Source organism: Lucilia sericata, unplaced genomic scaffold (assembly GCF_015586225.1).
Source record: "Lucilia sericata isolate MDLA Ls3-8-SP2 unplaced genomic scaffold, ASM1558622v1 Contig000307F_arrow, whole genome shotgun sequence".
Classification (NCBI taxonomy): Eukaryota; Metazoa; Arthropoda; class Insecta; order Diptera; family Calliphoridae; genus Lucilia; species Lucilia sericata.
This window is the reverse complement of record NW_023994331.1, coordinates 68,454-86,577: the sequence shown is the minus strand read 5'-3', so window position 1 is coordinate 86,577 and position 18,124 is coordinate 68,454. Positions and strand designations below refer to the sequence as shown.

General features: G+C 30.2%; 1 protein-coding gene across 4 annotated transcripts in view; it reads right to left on the bottom strand.

The window, feature by feature from the left end:
- Positions 1-16,874, bottom strand: part of LOC119603436 (aminopeptidase N) — a 133,440-nt gene extending 116,566 nt beyond the window's left edge. For 3 of the 4 annotated variants that reach the window (XM_037955473.1, XM_037955470.1, XM_037955475.1), the window contains exon 1: positions 16,584-16,874. The gene's annotated coding sequence lies outside the window, so the exon portion shown is untranslated. The remainder of the gene's footprint in view (positions 1-16,583) is intronic. The other variant, XM_037955471.1, reaches the window with a different exon arrangement.
- Positions 16,875-18,124: the final 1,250 nt, after the last annotated feature.

The window sequence follows — 18,124 nt, the reverse complement described above, 5'->3', positions numbered from 1 at the left end:
TTCAGTGTATATATAAATATTTACCACATTATAAACAAAAAATTAATTAAAATCGGAGTAAACTAAAACCATTGTATATAAATCAATAAATTAATATGAACTTTTTAATGTAACAATATTAATTTAAATGATTTTAAAGTTTCAATAAACCACAAATTTAAATTAAAATTTTATTGTAATATAAATCAGGGCGACTGAAGTCTTAAACTTAATTAAAGAAAACATTTTGATATTAAATTTAAAAGCCATAAAAACCAAACTCAAAACGCCTTTTATTTAAAATCTTTAAATTAAATTCAAATTTATATTGAACAACCAAAACGGTACAGCTGGGAAATCTTAGATTTTTCTAAATGATTTTCAATTTAATGACACGCGTTAGCTGTGGTTGTGTTGTGTTTAATCAATAAATAAAGTCTAGCAAAGCAATTGGCTCATTAAGTCAAACGAATATCAATAATATTGAATTTAAAGTATTTAATTTGATTCCCTGTTTTCACAAAGTGCGGGTGTAATTTTATTGATATTTAAACTCGAGCAAAACTCCCCTTATTTTACTGGTGGTATGTTTATTTGGTCACAATTATAGCAAGCCAGTCAGTTCATCTGTTATCCTAGTGATAAAACAAATAGTAATTGAGAGGACTAACATTTAAAAGACCCAGCGACCGACAGATGTCAATAACATTTAAAACACATACAATTGGAGTTACAGGAAAAAACAAAAGCAGAATGGCAAACAAGTAAATCCATTAAAAGGATAAATAGGATTATATAAACATACGTCTATGTATGTATTTCATTTCTGGCTGTATTTGTATTTCATTTTCAAACGCATATAAATGACAACAATATCAGTTGTTTTGAGTCTAAAAGCCAGTTTGGAGCCAGAATTTAAGAGCAATGAGTAAAATATTAGCACTATATTAACATTTACTAATGGATCAAAAAAATATCGTGTTCACTTTACTATCGGGTCTGCAAAAGTTTCAAATTATGGATTAGGTATACTAATCAGGTCTGCTTTTGAGAAATCATGAGATTTATAGTTTTGAAAACAGCAAAACAAAACTATTACAGAAAATTGGAAAATATTTCTGGAGCCCGAAATTTTTTTGGGAATTTTAAACTGAAATGCTATTTCTGCAGTGGATTTAGGATAATATACTCACAGACACTAGCAACGATCAGTCATAGAATTGATAACTCCCAGTTGTTTCTCTATTATCTACTTGGTTAAAAATATATTTTTAAACCCGTAACGATCATTATATTTTAGCAAGTCGGGACAGGGAACTTACAGGATTCCAAGAAAATGTTTCCATAGAAACGATTCCCCTGGAGTTGAACTTTTTATTCGATTGATTTATAATAAACTGCTCAGACATTTCAATACAATCAAAATATTCTTTTCTATATACTGAGCAAAGCTGAATTCGAATGTGAACCCAGATTCCAGACATTTCATTGAATAATTACATAGGCCAATCAAATTATGAGAAAGTCAAAACCCAGAGATCAAAGTATTCATTTCTATATACTGAGCAAAGCTGAATTCGAAAGTGGACTCAGGTTCAATTGATTCAAGTTTTCCAGATGTCGTGTCATAAAAATTTAAAACCCACATTTTTGGTCATATTTCACGTTATAACAAAGAAGAAATAATACCTCTGTTATGTAAAACTATTTGGAAGTCGACAGATTGTTTAAATAAAGAGGTCTTCGAGCTGTTGTAACGCCTTAAATATGACCAAAATGGGGGTTTTTAGATGGTGATATGATATCTCGCGCTGTTAAAGCGTCTCTAAAATGGGCTTTTTTAGATTTTAAGGGTATCTCTGAAAAATTCTGTATTCAGATTCATTCCTATAGAAAAGTACTCTTTTATAGTTGTAGTCTACTTTCATTCGGACAATGCAAAATTTGGAGGACCTAGAATGTAAGACTTGCAAAAGGTTGCCATTTCCGGATAGTTCTGGTACAAAACTGTTTTATAAAAACAACTACGAATGAGGAACAAAAGTTACTATTAGCTTTTGAAAAATACCCAAAATGTTCTGACTCTTTCTCTCAAGTTAAATGAAGTTGACATGTTTGGGCTTTGATAGGAATTAGATAAGATTCCTAATAGGCATAGTTACTTCGTAGAGATTGGTTCTCTAGTGAATTCAAGTAGATTCACAAGATAGGCCAAATTAGGAAAATATCATTTTAAGGATAAGCCAATTACAGTCCGAGTGTTATGAAACCCAAGCAAACCTAAAAATTTTTCCTTAAATATTATACTGTTCCGAAATTTTCTTTATCTTAAATTCCTCTGGATTAAGAAATTGAACTTAGTAAAACTTTGTGATTCCTCTATTACAAATCTATTTTCGTCAACTTTGACTGGCTACAAAATTCATTCTCTATCTTTATTATTGGAGAAGTACGATTCTTCCCCCTGTTAGATTTTCCGGTTGCTGAAGTTGTAATCAATTCTTTTCAATTTCTTTCTTCTGAGGTTATGTAGGTATTTCTGAAGAGAACGACAAAGAGATTTTGAAATTATAACTGCAGTACTTTAAAAGCTATTTTTTTCGTTTCGGATCTTTTAACGAACTTTACCACTATCAACTATAAGCTGTTCTGTCAGTCTTTGAACTATTTCTTTTAACACAACTGTTAGATTTGTCTGCATGTACCACAAACATTCGTGGTATTTTTTTATCATAAATAGCATCCATTGCAGCTAGTTGGTTGGTTAGTTGGACTATCATTGTATCGTCATTCATTCGTTCATGTATAGCAGACTTTTAGGCACTGAAGCGTGCCAGATTTTTTTTATTATTATTATTACACATATACCCTACATTAGACTCACACTGACTGCAATATTTTTGTTATTAACGATCAGAATTTTTTGAATTTACCCAATATTTTGATAATATTAGCACTAATTGATATATATATATATAAAACTCTTGATTTAAGAGAACTTTTAGACAATGAAAGCTTTAGCAATATAGCTTCAATAACTAAAAAGCTCAGATCAGCAATATTTTTTATATAAACGTTCAGTTTGTTTTGAATTTACAATATTTTGAAAATATTAGTACAAATTTAGATATCAAACTCTTGATTTGAGAGAACTGTTGGGCAATGAAAGCTTTAGCCATAAAGCTTTAATAACTTAAAGGCTGATATCAGCAATATTTTTTATATTAACGTTCAATTTGTTTTGAATTTACAATATTATGAAAAAAATTTGCACAAATTAAATCTAAAACACTTGATTTGAGAGATCTACATGTTTGACAATGAGTTCTTAGGCAATAAAGCTTTAATAAAAAGCTCAACAGACCAATATTTTTGATAGTAACGATCAAACGAAAAAATTAGCACAAATTGAATCTAAAACATTTTGAGAGATCTACATGTCTGACAATGAGTGCTTAGGCAATAAATCTTTCATAAAAAGCTCAATACGCCAATATTTTTGATAGTAACGATCTAAATATTCTGAATTTACAATATTTTGCAAAAATTTGCACAAACTGATATCTAAAACTCTTGATTTAAGAGATCAATAGGTTTGACAATGAAAGCTTTTAATAAAAAGCTTATCATGTGTTAGAGCCCACTTACTTGGTCAACTTAGCTGGTTAAAACTATTTTATGAGAGCTTAGGTAATAAAGCTTTAATAAAAAGCTCAATACACCAATATTTTTGATAGTAACGATCAAAATTATTTGAATTTGCAATATTTTGTAAAAATTTGCACAAACTGATATCTAAAACTCTTGATTTGAGAGATCTACATATTTCACAATGAGAGCTTAAGCAATAAAGCTTTAATGAAAAGCTCAATAGACCATTATTTTTGATAGTAACGATCAAAATTTTCTGAATTTACAATATTTAAAAAAAATGCACAGAGATCTTCATGTTTGACAATGAAAGTTTTAATAAAAAATCTCATCTTGTGTTATATATAGCCCACTTACTTGGTCAACTTTGCTGGTTAAAACTATTTTATTACTTTTTCTTTTTAACAGCATTTTATGTAAATATTTTTATTCTATTTCACATGAATACGGGTAATTTTATTATTTTCGAGTTAAAATTCTGACAAAATGTTTTGAGTAGATTTTTTCACTTTACCTTGACTGGTAGACACAATTCACACAGACTGTTTGCTGTTCGGTTCTATTCATAATTCGTTTAAATGTTTTTGATTTTTATTCCTCAACTCTTTTTCTCTGGTAGGTTATATTTAAAAAAATGGTAGAATAAATATAAAAAAATGTAAAAGCAAATAAAGTTTATTAAAAAAACAAGACAGCAATGTACTCGTAATAATATTTAAGTAGCAGAGTATGAGTAAAAATAAATGAAGTACACTTGAATGACACTAATGTTATAATAAACTACATACACTATACTGTGTTGCTCATCATATATAAGGATTTTTATAGATTTTCTTTATATAATTTATTTATGTTTTGTTTTTGCTTTTTGAATTCTTAAAATAGATAAAAGAAAAAGATTTTTTTAAATAAATTTCCGTATTTGCTAGTTTTAAGAGGTGCTTGAACTTCGGCGTTGATAACAAAAAACACTCATAAAAAGTGTTTTAAAATTAATTTAATTAAATTTTTTTAAATGTTTAACATGTAATTTAAAGAGGTTTTTATACTAGTAATCTAGTAGACAAATTTTGTTATTTTTTATGAAATTTTATTATTTAACATTTCATAATTAGTTTATTAGTGTTAAGTAAATAATTTGAATAGAATTTTAGGAATTTTTATACTTTTTAAGTTAAACGTTTAAATTTAATTATACTACTTATTAAATCTTATAATTGTTGTATTCACAACTGCTATTACTCAGTCATACGAGTCGTAAGTTGTATACTTTTATATAGACCCTGTTCGTCACGTCAATATATATCCTACTCACGCAGTTAAAGGTTTAAAAAAATAGCCAAGAACTTTACAACATACAATCTACAACTTCAGATCTGAATTGCACAAATGTATATAATAAAGTGAGAATGCAGTTGTAAAATAAAAGTATGATGCATACGACGATACAACACTGATTATGTATTAAACATTTCTTATTTTCGAAATTTTCTCCTAAGAAGAGAGAAATTGTGAGATTTTAAATTTAAATCGTTAAAGTACTTTAGCTTCCTTTTTATTACATTACAAACGATGTGCTAACTGCTGTCAAATTATTTTACATTACAAAATTCTATATCTATTTTGAAAACTAAATCGTTAAATTGCCAAAATAATCAAAAGGTGTTAAACATTAAAACCACAACACATTTCCTTTTAATAGTGCCATTTAATTTATATATTCTTTAGAAACTATAATACTTTTATACGAAAATTTTTAAAAACAACGGAAAACTCAACAAAAATAAAACCTAGTATTTTTACAACTAATCAATGTAGAAAATTTAGGTTAAACTATAAATTATGAAGTTAGCAGCTCGTTTACAAAATGCAAAATACAACAAAGTACATTCAATTGAAAATAAAAATAAAAACAAAAAGTTTTCAACAGCAAAAAAAGCAACTACTGACATGGTCTAACAAATACTTTTTTTCTAGGTACATAAGTGGCCATATATTTTACTACAACATGGACTGGAACAATGTACATTAAAAAAAAAGTACATTCATATGACTGTTTGTAGTTCTAAATAGTTCTCAATAGAATAAATAGTTTTGTCTATATATTGCATTGTTGTTTGAGTTTACTATATAAAAAAAAATTTAAATTAAAACTTTAAAATAATGTAGCAACAATAATCCCATAAAAATTATAACACCTTCCCTTTGAAATAAAACAGCAGGAAAATATTTTTATTTGCTTAGTACTGCGAAAATTTTAATACAACATCTGGCAGAGATTTTTCTGGCAATAAAGTTTAATTTTAATTAAAGCGTTAAACTGTTAAATCGGTTGACTATCATGATTTCATAGAACAAGTTCTTGGTGAAACATAAAGCCACTTACAGACCTAAAACTTTTTAACCCAGAGACCAAGGTACATCATATACATTTCTAAAAGATTCAGTCACGCTGATGAAGAATTTGGAGTCAATCACATCAAGTTTTTAAGATATACTTGACTATAGACAGGACTATAAACTAGACTATAGACTGGACTATAAACTAGACTAAAGACTAGACTATAGACTTGACTATGGACTAAATAATAGACTAAAATACCATAAACTAGACTATACACTAGACTAGAATGTACTATAGACTAGACCATAGATTAGACTATAGATTAGACTATAAATTAGACTATAGGCTAGACTATAGACTAGACTATAGACCTAGACTATAGACTAGACTATAGACTAGACTATAGACTAGACTATAGACTAGACATAGACTAGACTATAGACTAGACAATAGACCTAGACTATAGACTAGACTATAGACTAGACTATAGACTAGACTATAGACTAGACTATAGACTAGACTATAGACTAGACTATAGACTAGACTATAGACTAGACCTATAGACTAGACTATAGACTAGACTATAGACTAGACTATAGACTAGACTATAGACTAGACTATAGACCTAGACTATAGACTAGACTATAGACTAGACTATAGACTAGACTATAGACCAGACTATAGACCACTAGAGACTAGACTATAGACTAGACTATAGACTAGACTATAGACTAGACTATAGACTAGACTAATAGACTAGACTATAAGACTAGACTATAGACTAGACTATAGACTAGACTATAGACTAGACTATAGACTAGACTATAGTCTAGACTATAGACTAGACTATAGACTGGACTATAGACTAGACTATAGACTGGACTCTAGACTAGACTATAGACTAGACTATAGACTAGACTATAGACTAGACTATAGACTAGACTATAGACTAGACTATAGACTAGACTATAGACTAGACTATAGACTAGACTATAGACTAGACTAGACTATAGACTAGACTATAGACTAGACTATAGACTAGACTATAGACTAGACTATAGACTAGACTATAGACTAGACTATAGACTAGACTATAGACTAGACTATAGACTAGACTATAGACTAGACTATAGACTAGACTATAGACTAGACTATAGACTAGTCTATAGACTAGACTATAGACTAGACTATAGACTAGACTATAGACTAGACTATAGACTAGACTATAGACTAGACTATAGACTAGACTATAGACTAGACTATAGACTAGACTATAGACTAGACTATAGACTAGACTAGACTATAGACTAGACTATAGACTAGACTATAGACTAGACTATAGACTAGACTATAGACTAGACTATAGACTTAGACTATAACTAGACTATAGACTAGACTATAGACTAGACTATAGACTAGACTATAGACTAGACTATAGACTAGACTATAGACTAGACTATAGACTAGTCTATAGACTAGACTATAGACTAGACTATAGACTAGACTATAGACTAGACTATAGACTAGACTATAGACTAGACTATAGACTAGACTATAGACTAGACTATAGACTAGACTATAGACTAGACTATAGACTAGACTATAGACTAGACTATAGACTAGACTATAGACTAGACTATAGACTAGACTATAGACTAGACTATAGACTAGACTAGACTAGACTAGCTAGACTATAGACTAGACTATAGACTAGACTATAGACTAGACTATAGACTAGACTATAGACTAGACTATAGACTAGACTATAGACTAGACTATAGACTAGACTATAGACTAGACTATAGACTAGACTATAGACTAGACTATAGACTAGACTATAGACTAGACTATAGACTAGACTATAGACTAGACTATAGACTAGACTATAGACTAGACTATAGACTAGACTATAGACTAGACTATAGACTAGACTATAGACTAGACTATAGACTAGACTATAGACTAGACTATAGACTAGACTATAGACTAGACTATAGACTAGACTATAGACTAGACTATAGACTAGACTATAGACTAGACTATAGACTAGACTATAGACTAGACTATAGACTAGACTATAGACTAGACTATAGACTAGACTATAGACTAGACTATAGACTAGACTATAGACTAGACTATAGACTAGACTATAGACTAGACTATAGACTAGACTATAGACTAGACTATAGACTAGACTATAGACTAGACTATAGACTAGACTATAGACTAGACTATAGACTAGACTATAGACTAGACTATAGACTAGACTATAGACTAGACTATAGACTAGACTATAGACTAGACTATAGACTAGACTATAGACTAGACTATAGACTAGACTAGACTAGACTATAGACTAGACTATAGACTAGACTATAGACTAGACTATAGACTAGACTATAGACTAGACTATAGACTAGACTATAGACTAGACTAGACTAGACTATAGACTAGACTATAAACTACACTATAGACTAGACTATAGACTAGACTGTAGATTAGACTGTAGACTAGACTATACACTAGACTAGACTAGACTATACACTAGACTATAAACTACACTATAAACTAGACTGTAGATTAGACTGTAGACTAGACTATACACTAGACTAGACTAGACTAGACTAGACTAGACTAGACTAGACTAGACTAGACTAGACTAGACTAGACTAGACCAGACCAGACCAGACCAGACCAGACCAGACCAGACCAGACCAGACCAGACCAGACCAGACCAGACCAGACCAGACCAGACCAGACCAGACCAGACCAGACCAGACCAGACCAGACCAGACTAGACCAGACCAGACCAGACCAGACTAGACTAGACTATAAACTATACTATTGACTAGACTATAGACTAGACTGTAAACTATGCTATTGACTGGACTATAGACTAGACTATAGACTAGACTATAAACTACACTATACACTAGACTATAGACTAGACTGTAGATTAGACTGTAGACTAGACTATACACTAGACTAGACTAGACTATAAACTATACTATTGACTAGACTATAGACTAGACTGTAAACTAAGCTATTGACTGGACTATAGACTAGATTATAGACAATTAATTGCAAATGAAACAACAAAAACCGTCAATCTGCTTTTCTGATAGTGGGTAAAATAATAATTATTAATATTCCTATTTAACTTTTAATTAATAAAATGGAAATCAACTTAATCTGCTTCATTCATGCTTATAAATACAATAATAATTAAAAATTTTAATAATTAATAACAAACTCTCTTCAACCATCAGTTAAATATATTAATTAAAGATTAATATATAATTAAAGTTTGTTAGTAATCAGATCTTACAATCACATCGTGTAAGATGCCTGCCTGTAGTTGGGCGATTAATCTTACAGCAAAAACGCCACAAAACAAATTTGGTTTTGTCGTTCAAATTACAATTTGTCTGGGTTTTTTGAGGGGGAGTAAGTAACAAACAATGGAACAAAACAGAACAAACACTTGTATTTTATGGATGCAGTTGTTTTTTTTTTTTTTTTTTTTTTTTGTTTTTTGTTAATACTTAAACCCACAGATGCAGATGCAGTGAGAATGCAAGAACAAATGTTTGTTATTGTAATGTACTTGTTTATTTTTGAGCAACAATAATTACGAGTTTGTACTGTAAAAAAGCAACAAAAAACAATAACAAAATAAAATTAAAAACAAGTAAGAGTGTTATATTCGGCCATGCCGAATCTTATATACCCACCATCAAATCAACCTTATAAATAAACTTTGATATAATCGATCTATGTTGAATCATATGTCGATATTAATATGAACACCAGGGAAATATTTGGTATAGGGAATTTAATAAAGGCTTAAGCATGGACCGTGCTCTTCCGAATTAAAAATATTAATTTTGTTTGATCCAATATTTATAACCATAAACTGTTTTTTTGTAAGAGTGGTTATATGGAGGGTAGAGTCAATTATGGACATATCCTTGTCGGTTTATACAATAATTATTTGTATCTAATGTAGCTGTACTTGTATCTTTAATTCAGTCATGAGGTTTAAAATAATTATCTGAAGGGAACCGAAAATGGGTGTTTGATTAGTTATCCTCATCAAATTCAGTTGAAAACTTCCAGTTCCTATAAAACTACCGTAATTTGGAAGAACTTTTGAGCCATACATGAGCGTTAAAGTGATTCTCTGGAGTGAATCGTTAAAGGCGCCCCTATACGCCCACCCCCGTGTAAGTCAATTATGGATCTATACTTCAAAAAATTAAAACGATTGTATCGCATTTTTGAGTCAGTAATGAGCGTTAAAGTCATTATCTGAAGGGGACCTTATAGGGGGGTAGGATCAATTACAGACTGATCCTCATAAAATTTAGTGGGAGATTTCAGCTAATACGGAAATTGTTTATGTCGAAATTCATCGATGTACTCACAGTTTTAAGCTAGTAATGAGCTTTAAAGTCATTTTCTGAAGGGGCCTTTACAAGTGGGATAGGGTTAATTAAGGATCGATCCTAATAAAATTTGATAAAGAACTTTTGGCTTGGACAAAACTTGTTTATGTAGAATTTTACTGCTGTACTCACATTTTTGAGTCAGTAATAAGCCTTAAAGTCATTATATGGGGGGTAGGGTCAATTATGAACCGATCCTTATAAAATTTTACGAAGAGATTTAAATTCTTATAAAACATGTTTGTGCCGAATTTCACCTCTATTGATGCTTCCCTTAGCCAGTTATGTGCGATAAAGTCATTTTCTGACGTGGACTTTATATGGGCGGTAGGGTCAATTATGGACCTATCCTTATAAAATTTTACAAAGAGATTTATGTTCCCATAAAACTTGTTTGTGCCGAACTTCACCGCTATTGATGGTTCTCTTAGCCAGTTATGGGCCATAAAGTCATTTTCTGAAGGGGACTTTATATTGGGGGTAGGGTCAATTATGGGCCTATCTTATAAAATTTTACAAATAGATTTAGGTTCTCATAGAACATGTTTGTGCCGAATTTCACCGCAATTGATGCTTCTCTTAGCCAGTTATCTTAGTCTTATTTTCTGAAGGGGACTTTATATGGGGGGTAGGGTCAATTATGGACCGATTCTTGTAAAATTTTACAAAGAGATTTATGTTCCCATAAAACATGTTTGTGCCGAATTTCACCGCTATTGATGCTTCTCTTAGCCAGTTATGGGCGATAAATTCATTTTCTGAAGGGGACTTTATATTGGGGGTAGGATCAATTATGGACCGATCCTTATAAAATTCTACGAAGAAATTAAGATTCCCATAAAACATGTTTGTGCCGAATTTCACAGCTATTGATGCTTCTCTTAGCCAGTTATGGGTGATAAAGTCTTTTTCTGAAGGGGACTTTATATGGGGGGTAGGGTCAATTATGGGCCTATCCCTATAAAATTCCACGGAAAGATTTAGGTTCCCATAAAACATATTTGTGCCGAATTTCACTGCAATTGATGCTTCTCTTAGCCAGTTATGGGCGATAAAGTCATTTTCTAAAGGGGACTTTATATGGGGGGTAGGGTCAATTATGGACCGATTCTTATAAAATTTTACATAGAGATTGAAGTTCCCATAAAACTTGTTTGTGCCAAATTTCACCGCTATTGATGCTTTTCTTAGCCAGTTATGGACGAAAAAGCCATTTTCTGAAGGGTACTTTATATGGGGGGTAGGGTCGATTATGGGCCTATCCCTATAAAATTTTACAAAGAGATTTATGTTCCCATAAAACATGTTTGTGCCGAATTTCACCTCTATTGATGCTTCTCTTATCCAGTTATGTGCGATAAAGTCGTTTTCTGAAGGGGACTTTATATGGGGGGTAGGGTCAATTATGGACCGATCCTTATAAAATTCTACGAAGAGATTTATGTTGCCATAAAACATGTTTGTGCCGAGTTTCACCGCTATTGATGCTTCCCTTAGCAAGTTATGAGCGATAAAGTCATTTTCTGAAGGGGGCTTATATGGGGGCTAGGCGAAATCGTGGACCGATATTGCCCATTTTCAATACCAAACAAACTGCATCAACTATAAGTATCTGTGCAAAATTTCAGCTCGCTAGCTACTTCCGTTTGGACTCTATCGTGTTTTCAACAGACAGACAGACGGACAGACGGACGGACATGGCTAGATCGTCTTAGAATCTAATAAGGACCCAGAATATATATACTTTTATGGGTCTTAGACGAATATTTCAATGTGTTACAAACGGAATGACAAAAACAATATACCCCCCATCTTTTTTGATGGTGGGTATAAAAACATTATGAGCAATGTTTACGCATTGCAGTATGCTGCACTTTCAAACCAAAATGTTGAAAATGTTTAACATTTTGCATGTATTTGTAGCCGGCTTGCAACATGTTGGTTTGATACAAGTTAGATTTGTAGTAAAAACACACACACAAAATTACACCTGTTTGTAAAAGACAAACAAATTCCCTGGTAAGTAGTTCAGGGTGTAAAGTGCTTACGTATGTGCTTCTTGCAAAATGTTGCATATGTATGAATGTATGTGAGCATTTTTATACTAAATTCGTGTTTTATATCAAATCATCTGTATAGTTTGTGTCCTTGTGCATTATTCTAAATGTCTTGTTATTGTTGTCGTGTTGCTGTCGCAGGATTTAATTCTTGCAGCAAACTTTAATTTTTGGGGAGCAGTGGTAGGGGAATTTTTAACATTTGTTCTCTTCTTTTTCCATTTTCATGCCTCCATACAACACACACACATTCACATGTGGTACTTTCTACAGCAATGTTGCAAAATTGAAGGCCATTTGAGTATACGACGTCGGATTATACTAAATAGTTTTGAAACTGAAAATCAATATTCTCTTTTTTTAGAGCAATACATAACAATAACAACAATAATAAACATTTCTAAGGATAACTTGAGCAAATATTTAATGAGTTTAAACGGAAATTTAATAAAAAGGAAATGTTTTATTTTTTATTGTAGGTTTATTATATGGTGGATTTGATTTAAGGTTTTGAGAAAAGAAATTCTTTAGATAAAGTTTTTCTTAAATTTCCCCCTATTCTAACGTAATATTTCAGTTTAAATGTGAACTTTTTTCCAATTTAGCAAAACTTTAACAAATAACCTAAATTACTTAAAACTTTTTTTTACAAAAAACATCATAATGACTTGTACTTACTCCTGAACTTACTTTTCAATTACTACTAAATACAGCCAGCATTACTTAGAAGGAGTCTAGTAATGACTAAATTACTTTTTTAAATGGTGTTTTAAAAAATGTCAAAACAAATAATAGACGCACTGAACGCATCCTCGTAGCCTAATATCTTTCTCAAAAAGAAACCTACTCACTTAACCCCTTATTTGCAGGCGATCGTATTATTTAAAGATACAAAAATATTAAGTATTTACCTAACTCCCTACTTGTAAGCGAGTGTGCTAAGTACTTGCCTATAATGTCATTATATTGTCAAATTAAGACTTATTTAGTATGCTATTGTGTAAGTAAATTTTAAGTAAGTTTTTGCTGGGAATATTTAATATTTTCTTGAAATTCCCAGAATTAGTTTTTTGTAAGTATATATTTTTAAACTAAATTTAGTTGTTTTGCAAAAAAGTGTTAAAATTGAATTGTCAAACAGCCAGACACAAATAGGTACGCAATTCGCATACAAAATTTTGTTGTAATAACGAGGGCTCGCATACTTTTTACACAGTTGTAGGAGCGTTTGCAAGAGATGTACGAAAAAATGCATCAAATGTATCAAAACTAGAGTTTCAACACAAAAATCTTTAAAAATATTTCGGAAAATCAAATGTTTTACTTGCATTATTTTTATACCGCCGTTGTGGTGAGGGTATGTACACTTGTGCATGTAAACCTTGAGGTACAGGCCGCAATTTTCAAGATATTTTTTTATCAAATTTGGACTGTACCAACTTTTCGGCCTAAGGACAATTTAATATGAAATCGGTTATTTCACTACGCCAATCGGTACTTCCGATTTGGTCTCTTTAGTTACTACCTCAAATATACTAGTATCCCTTCAGAAATCTTCTGAAATATGAGTGTAAATAACACTGTAAATTTTTGTAATGATCGGTCCTCATTTGACCCAAACAGCCCTTACATACAAATTCCCCTTTAGGAAATGCCTTAAAGCTCATAATTATCTTACATATAACCACTAGTATCGTGATAAAACTTCTATAGACAAATAATATCTTCCTTCTAATTCCTAAAACCTCTTTTACAAAATAAGTTTATCATGCATCGATATTAATATAAACATTAGGGGGATTTTCGGAACAGGTCCTTAGTGATTTATGAATTGATTTTCTGTAAGAGGTGTTATAGAAATAGAAATTTGAAAGAGAGATTTTGGCTCTTATAAAACTTGTTTTATCACAATACTGGATACTAGACTACAGACTAGACTATAGACTAGACTATAGACTACTCTATAGACTAGACTATAGACTACTCTATAGATTAGACTATAGACTACTCTATAGACTAGACTATAGACTACTCTATAGACTAGACTATAGACTACCCTATAGACTAGACTATAGACTAGACTGTAGACTAGACTATAGACAAGACTGTAGACTAGACTACAGTCTAGACTATAGACTAGACTATAGACTAGACTACAGACTAGACTATAGACTAGACTATAGACTACACTATAGACTAGACTATAGACTAGACTATAGACTAGACTATAGACTAGTCTATAGACTAAACTATAGACTAGGCTATAGACTAGTCTATAGACTAGACTATAGACTAGACTATAGACTAGTCTATAGACTAAACTATAGACTAGACTATAGACTAGACTATAGACTAGACTATAGACTACACTATAGACTATACTATAGAATTGACTATCGACTAGAACTAGAATCCCTTAATATGTTCTCATATGATCTAATCTAACTATAGACTAGATTATAGATATATAGACTAGACTATAGAATAGACTAAGGAATAGACTATAGACTAGAATATAGACTAGACTATATACTAAACTATAGACTAGACTATAGACTAGACTATACACTAGACTATAGACTAGACTATAGACTAGACTATAAACTAGACTATAAAATAGACTATTGACTAGAACTAGAATTACTTAATATGTTCTCATATGATCCAATCTAACTTTTATATTCTAAAATTAGAATTAGTATAAACAAGGAAAATAAGTAATTGTTTTAAACAAAATATAAATACTTAAGAGTAAACTTTATAGATTACTTTAAATCTGATTAAAAAAAAAACTTGTTCACCCGATGATCTAATCATGCAATTAAAATATTGCATATATACTTCAATAAAATGTAAAACTAAAACTATCTGCTTGTCAAAGGTACTATTTATCAGTATTTAAAAAATCTTTAACTTATAGTTTTGATGAAATCATTTTGTGTGATATCAATTTTAATATCAACTATTGGCAATACATTATTATTAACACTACAATACAATTAAGAATTCCAAACATTGCTAGCTAATTATTGAAATTGCCGGCAGGGTTCCAAAAAGGCGCTAAGTACACGTATGATATGGCTTGTGAAATTTAAAACAAATGATCTGAAGGCAAAAAAAATGGCAATTTAAAATAAATTAAGAGAATAATTAATTGATTTGTTTAGACATGAAGCCTCACTAAATTGACAATTTGGAATGAAACGAAATGCGAAAAAAGCAGTAAAATAAATACTTTAATTAATTCAATTAAATAGTTCGTTTGTATGTATATAGAAAAACCTTTAAAATGCTAAGTGATTAATAAGAATTCTTTAGATTGTTTTTTCTATTTTATATAAATTAAATATATTAAGTATAATTCCGTTTAGTTTTTATTTATATTGTTGAAGGCTTATGCAAATTGTATTTGTAATACGCAACCATTTTTAGCAAAAACAACTTATCAAGCTTTTTATAAAAATTATTCCAAACTTACCTATTTTAGTTTTTAGAATTTTCTTCACCTCTTGTTCCGATTTGTATAACAATGCCCATATTATGGAGAAGTTTAGTTTTAATTTAATATTTTTATTAATTTAAAATGACAACAACTTTTATTATTTCATTCAAAAGTGAAAAAAAAACACCGGACTTAAACATGTGCACTTTAAATATATTTATTGTTGTTTGTTTATTTTATTTAATTTTATTAATTTTGTTATACGAATATGTTAATTTTCAGTAAATTAATTCACACACATATAAATCGATAGATGATAACCTTAAAAAGATATTTTTCCAAAAAAACTCATTCAAACAAATTTAGTAATTGGACCGCATAGAAGATTTGTTATACATTAAGCACGAATTTAATAAATTACATAAAACATCCAGTTAAATTGTTTAAATATTTAAAATAACCAATTACCAGTTTAAGTTAATTTTTTTGCTCGTTAATACACTTCCCCTGCTATATTCATTTATTTGGGGTTACGCGTCCGTAACTTGTTTTTTTTTTTTTTTTTTTTTCTATTTCTATTTATTTAAATTAAAATTTTTAACAAAAAAATTTATCAATAACAAACCAACAAAAAAAACACACACTTTGTTTACTTTTTTTACCTTAACTAACAGCTCCCACACTATTTGCCTTTAATAAAGTAACTCAAAGATACTTTTTGTTCTAGTTTTATTTAATTCTATAACTTTTAGTTATTACAACAATTTCTACAATTCGTTTTATAATATTTCTTAATTTTTTGTTTAATATTTCATTTAAATATATTTATAATTTATTTATATATCTTTAAAAAAATATATAATTAATAATTTAAATTCGTTTAATTTAACGTTGCGTTTTTCATACGCTCACACAACCGCCACGGTAAAGTTAAATTTGCAGACTGAAAATTATAGAAACATTTTGTTGTGCTTTAGCAGCTAGCGGATACAAAACCAAAAACACTAACTAAACAGCAAAAAATCAAATTGGATGGTTTGAAACAACAATTCTCACAGCTACAACCAGCGAACAGCTGTTTTAGTTCCAACCATTTAACATGTTTGTATTTGCATTTGTTTTATTTCATTTGCTATCTTAACAGTTTTCTGTTAAATCAACTGTGTATGTTAAATGTTACAGTAAATATCTACAATGTGTATGTAGTTATTTGTTAAATTATTTTAAACAGAATTAGTGACATCATTTTAATATAAATTTACTGTTGTTTGCAGTAATTCGGTCATTAGTACAATGGAATTCTGTCTTTTGTTTTGGGAGTACAAACATATTCATATATTTCATTTTGTTAGATTGTTGTTAGTCATACTACAGCTGGAAAAAAAAGAAAGATTTGAAATATTAAGTTCTATTTCTCTAAACACCAATTAAAATTTTCAGGAATTCTTTTAATCATTAATGTTTTATATAAAATAGGTACTATTACCACAACTAATATGACTGTTACGGCCGATTATTCGGGTAAATTTTTTTCGAAATTTAAAAGAATCTTATTTATCTTTTATTAAACAATTCAATAATAGATGATTCTATGGACAGTAGTCGATTTGCCGTTACCATTCTTAATATTCGTTTTATAAATTTTCGATATCGAATATCTAACATACTTGACAATAGACTAGACTATAGACTAGACTAGACTATAGAATAGACTAGACTATAGACGAGACTAGACTATAGACTAGACTAGACTATAGACTAGACTATAGACTAGACCTATAGACTAGACTATAGACTAGACTATAGACTAGACTATAGACTAGACTATAACTAGACTATAGACTAGACTATAGACTGAGACTATAGACTAGACTATAGACTAGACTATAGACTAAGACTAGAGACTAGACTATAGACTAGACTATAGACTAGACTATAGACTAGACTATAGACTAGACTATAGATTAGACTATAGACTAGACTATAGACTAGACTATAGACTAGACTATAGACTAGACTATAGACTAGACTATAGACTAGACTAGACTATAGACTAACTATAGACTAGACTATAGACTAGACTATAGACTAGACTATAGACTAGACTATAGACTAGACTATAGACTAGACTATAGAGTAGACTATAGACTAGACTATAGACTAGACTAGACTAGACTATAGACTAGACTATAGTAGACTATAG